The sequence below is a fragment of the Anoplopoma fimbria genome, chromosome 14 (genome assembly GCF_027596085.1).
Source record: "Anoplopoma fimbria isolate UVic2021 breed Golden Eagle Sablefish chromosome 14, Afim_UVic_2022, whole genome shotgun sequence".
In the NCBI taxonomy this organism is placed as follows: Eukaryota; Metazoa; Chordata; class Actinopteri; order Perciformes; family Anoplopomatidae; genus Anoplopoma; species Anoplopoma fimbria.
This window is the reverse complement of record NC_072462.1, coordinates 5,877,502-5,883,501: the sequence shown is the minus strand read 5'-3', so window position 1 is coordinate 5,883,501 and position 6,000 is coordinate 5,877,502.

The window sequence follows — 6,000 nt, the reverse complement described above, 5'->3', positions numbered from 1 at the left end:
ACACACGCACACACACACACACACACACACACACACACACACACACACACACACACACACACACACACACACACACACACACACACACACACACACCAATTTCAGCATTAAAAAGTAAATCTTTTGTCCAGGAAGACGATAAATTAATTATTAACTTAAATATTTTGTGATTATAAACATTTGGAAGCAATGGAAAAAATGACTACTGTGAAGGGTGTTGCTCATATTAGTGGGTGCACCCGGACCTTTTATCTAGTGTCACCATCAGTCTCCACCTGAAGGCATGGCTCATCATTCGTCTGCAGAATTGCTCAAGCACATTGACTTACTTGAGATGGAAACCACAAAAATCCCAGAACAAAACAGAACAAAACAGAACAAAACAGCCAACAACTTATTTGCATTTTAATGGAGGTGTGAAAAGACAAGTGCCTGAGGAAGCTCAGGGGAAGTATCTGAAATGAAAATGATTATTTCATAGCTGAGCGCCAGTTTATTTAAACAAAGGTCCCTTTGTGTCCTTGTAGGTAGCAGCAGCTATTACATTTTGTTTTGAAACCTGTAGGGAGCCCGAGGGATGAAATGGTGGCAAGTACCAATAAGAAAACATGTCCACAGAAGTTAGTGAGGGCTTGTCTGAGAGAGAGAGAGAGAGAGAGAGAGAGAGAGAGAGAGAGAGAGAGAGAGAGAGACATGAAACAAACAAAGGTGCATACACATATTGTTAAACGGTCTAACTGGCATGTAGAGCAGAGTTCTGCAATTCAACTGTCATCATTTTTATCACATTCATTTTTAAGGAATGCAGAAGAGGACAGGTGTGGCACTGTGTTATCAAAACAGATGCCAGAACCCGCTATTGACGCCTTGAATGATTGCCTCATTCAATTCTGATATGAAACACAGAAGTAACACCTGTTGCTTTGTTTAGATCCCGAATAACTCCAATCTGCTGTTTTAATATTCTGCCCAATAATAAAGTCTTTTTTAATGAGCATCCTATTTAGTGAAAAACATAGCAACATTATGTGAGTCTGTTCTTTCTTACACAATCATTTCGGGTACTTTTCTTTTATCAGACTCTATTTTTCACTTTCCTTCAATGAAGTAGCTTTTCCAAGATACTTGTGATAATAATTCACAATTATCCCAATAATGGAAGTTATCGATACAGTTACAATGTGTAGGGCAATGGAAACTAGGGAAACGAGTGGCGATGTGTTGGACAGTGAGGCATTACAGCACAGGCTGTGTAAAGGATTACAACTTGAAACTCAGTATTTATATTACAGTTATTGATCCCAATATTGCTCTGTTTCTTCGATAACTTTGGGTGGAATTGTTGCTAACTGACACGTTAGCTTGGCGAAGGGGCCAAGCGGGTGTTTAGCCTCAAATAAAATGAGAAACAGGCTTCCTGTTACAACCAAATATGTCATATTTACATGTTGTGTCTTCTGAGCTGCTAGCTAGCCTCCAGTTGCCGTTGTTAGCACATGTGTTCGCCATTGCTAAGCTAGCTGTTAGCTGTTGATGTAAATACTTCCTAACCAGAGGCTCACTGCTTGCTACACCACGATGTCTTTTTTACACGTGAAATACGAGTAATACAATTAACAACTAATGAAGGTACATACTTCTGCTGTTAAGTTTAGTAAAGTGATCTACATACTATTACCTTTTAAATTTACCAGTCACATCGCACTCACAGTCTACATTTATTTTTGGTTTCAGTGTAACTTTTTTACTATCACAGCAGTGGATCTTTTGGTGCTTTTGTCCTTTAGGGGAATACAACTTTCTGCTCCTAAGACATGCAGCCGCCGTGCAAAATGATACCCAAACTAGAGAGGTGTAAACAGCCGGGTCAGACAAGGTCATCTGCTCACAATGGCTGGAGTCTGCAGAGGCCTGTTGGATTCTGGATCAACTGAGGTGAAGTACTGACGTATAACTCTTAGCTGTGTTTGTGTATAGGATGAAAAGTACATGAAAGGTTTCGGCATGCATCTTAATTTGGTAATTATACAATGCATCGCCCCGTCTCTGTCTCTCACACAGTCTCACACAGATGCAAATACTGTGAAAGCTTTGGGACATGAAGTACTTGATGTTTGCTCTTCAAGATGCCCGAGGGAAATAGTTTGCAACTGTTGAGGCTTGTTCCTCTAAAGCTTATGTTAAAACCGCACCTGAGTGTTGAGCTGATGAGCATAATTATAGCCATAAGTGTCTGAGGTTCTTTATGAATGTACTGATTGTGAGGGGAAAACTGGGGTTAGATTAAAAAACAATGTCTAAAAGCGAGGAGAGGGTGAAAAGTACATACTGAGAAAAAGATGCAAGCTTGTTCCCCTTTTTTCCAGGGAGTCAGGAAGGAGTCTCTCACTTCAGAAAAACTAGCAACGAGGCAGATGTGTGACAGTTTGGCTTGACTCCTGCAGAACAGCCGGGTCTTATCTGTTAACATAAACACATAAACTCACACTCACTTCTTGTCCTGACTGCAGAAGACAAAGATAAAACTCTGTGGTCTGCGTTTTAAGCATGTGCTGTTAAGATAGCACAGAACAGGCTGTATGTCCAACATTAAACAGTGCTGTTAGGCGTTAACTCTGTGCAATTTTTCATTATTGACAATACAAAAGAAAAAGATCATTCTCAAAAAAACAGTTTGTAAGTTTAACCTGCAGTTCATCAGGGATGACTGATTTATTTTTAATCAACTCCCTGGGTAGATTATTAGCAAATGTAATAGAATGGGGGAGGACATTCTTCCATTTCAAAATGGGTAAACATTAATTGCACAGTTTTCCCAAGTGTTTCTTGTAGTTAGACACACAACCAGTATTAGTTGCATCATGAAATCCCAGCTGTGGATTTTCACATTATCAGACTACTGTTAATAATTTACCTTGCATTGTAAAAAACAACATATTTGTGTGAAAGGAAGATTAGCAATGATGGGAATTCTACGTCATTTAAAAAAATGTTTGACCTCTTTAAAAAAAAATGTGTCCAGGCTGTTTCTTGATGCAGAGATAAGCAGGTCACAGAATTTGTTTTCCACGATTGTTATTAGACACATGAACCTTATATAGAGTTTACAATCTGCTCAAAGATTAAGATTAAGATTATTTTATTAACATAAAACAGAGGGATCAGTTTGTTGGTTATTTTTTTATTTATTGTTATACTACAACATTCACACCACAGTTTGATTTCCTTGTGGGTGCAATTTTTAATAACCGCTAAATCACTTTAATGACATCATTGACTTGTGGTTGAAGCATGTGTGTCACTGTATGCAGATGACGCATGTTCCTTGTTTTTCTTGTGAAAACCTATTTCATACCATTGCGACTGTGCTTACTATATTATTATTCATTATCTGTTTATAAATCTCTATAAGTGGAAGCATCGGGAGAGGATATCAGCATCGGAGGCGTTGTGGTTTCAGTTTGTAGTTTGTTTTGTATTAACCAATCACACTTGAGCATTCTTTGGTTAAATGCAGAAAAACAGTGTGCAGAGCAACAGAGGCAGAAAGCATTGGCGGAACTGCAATCTGGGAACCCGGAGGCTATTATCTGATGATGATTTCGCTTTTGATTGGTTTAAAATTAAGTTTGCAAACTGGCTACTTGTGAAACAATCCGGTGGTACAAAAACAACAAGCGGACAGAAAAAGGAACTTTTGGCCTTGACATTCGCTGGCTCCCCCTGACCCAGGAAATATAGCCACTCTCAACCAGCGGCTTATCTGCATCAGATCCATATCCGATGGGTTAAGGGATTGTCTGTTTATACACCAGCCTCCACTTTAGTTGTAGACAAATAATCACTTATATATCTGCTCACAAGAAAGATTCATTGTTTAAAATAACATTGTTTTTGGCCCATAATCGGGCGAGCAGGCTGCAGCCAGCTGGGCAGCTACCACTTTTTGCCAATACTTGTCTCTCAGTGTTTATGAATCCCCTTTTAATCGCTTTAACAGCAACTGATCCCACTGCTGATATCATCTTTGGAATTTTATTGGGGTTACATCCAGAGACGGCGAGTGAACCTGACCTCCCTGGGGGTTTACTCCTTCCTAAACTGACATGTGAAGTTTGTGTGGGATGTTTGATGAGCTGGACTTTCTCTAGAGCAAACACACGAACACAGACACAACCATTTATGGCCTTCTGTCTTTAATGGCTGTCTCAGAATTGTGCAGTCTTATCTTTCTAGAATCATTAATATTACTAAATTTCATCAGAGGAATGCAAGAATTGACGGAGTAGAATGGACAAATTGGGACTTGCCTTTCTGTTCCCTTAATTAGAACAAAAATGATCCTTAATAAGGCTCTCAGACTGTTGGGACTCATCACCGTGTGAGAGCATAACATAAACCATATCAGTAACATAAACAACAAAATACAGATCTGTGCATGCAGGAGAGAAAAAGAGAATGTGATACTGGCTGGCACATTCACACTGTTATTAAACTGATCATTGATTTTCTCTTTAATAACAAACTTGTAAACAAATGTTATTCAGTAAGTGTGCTCTCACAGCGCTGATGAAGCCAATAAATGTCTCTATGGTGTTTTCATTAGTTCCCTGAGGAATACTTAACTACCAGAATGTCTGAGGTTTTGTCACATGACCCTTCTCCACAGACTGGACCTGATTTGAGATGGGGAAGGGGGAGGGGGGATGGGAGGGGGGATGGAGTGGTAGGTTGGTGCATATAACCTCCCTGGGGAACTCAAAAATGTATCTGTTTTCCCAGACTGGGACGGTTTTCAGTTTAAAAGTTCCTTTCCTAGAATTAGCATTTCTTCTCTACACACAAGGTAATCACAATAAATGGCCTTCAAGTACACTCTTCTGTCATTGTGCCACAGTCACATCAAGCGTAAACCTGACTGCACCACCTTGTTGGCCAATTTGCTTGGGGCTTAGATGTTGTACTGATGGGAAAAACAAAGTATGAAAACACCATTATTAAGCAGAGGTGGAACTATTTTTAAAATAGCTCTGTGCATAATGAAGAACATGATAAAAACAATGTGTTAATACTCATAAGCATGGCATACAGCCTTGATTACAAGTAAGTGTTCCATGGGTATTTTTTTGCATGCAAAAAGTTGACTTTCCTACCTCTGACATAACGTCAGCATTTTCAGGAGTCCCTATCAGGCAATGTAAAGTGTGATAAAAGTATGATAGAATAGTGACTTAAAGGCTAGGTTCATATTTTTCAAGTCACTGTTCAATTTCTAGAGTGAGTTACAAAGTAAGTGATTGAGGACAAAATGTGCCTTTAATGTTTAAAGTTCAGTTGAAATTGATTTGAAGCTTCAGCAATTCGATTCAATCTAAATTATGGTCTAGTTTCAGGTCATTTTCCAGAAGCTCTGCAGCTCAACACAGAAACACTGTCCGAGGACAAACAAGGAGGGAATCTGGTTATAAAAACACTGTTTGAGTTTGGAAGGATTCCTGCCTCATCTGTCTTACTCTTTCCGCTGAAGCCTCATATTAGCTTCAGCTGAACTCTATTTCTTTAAAGTACAAAGACTGGGATTTTGTCCTCCATCACTTTGGAATGGTGTTTTAATTCCGGAGTTCTTATTTTGTGGTCCACCTTGAAGTGTTTAAACAGATGCTAAAATGGCAGTTTTATCTTTATATATGCACAGTAATATACTTGCCTGTTGCAAACACTGAAAGTAAGTATCATGGCCAAAGTGCTTATTTTGATTATCCAGAAATCTACAGTGGGTACGGAAAGTATTCAGATTTTGGAGTCCAGCTGTGTTTAATTAAACTGATTGGACTTGATTAGGAAAGGCACACACCTGTCTATATAAGACCTTACAGCTCACAGTGCATGTCAGAACAAATGAGAATCATGAGGTCGAAGGAACTGCCCAAGGAGCTCAGAGACAGAATTGTGGCAAGGCACAGATCTGGCCAAGGTTACAAAAGAATTTCTGCAGCACTC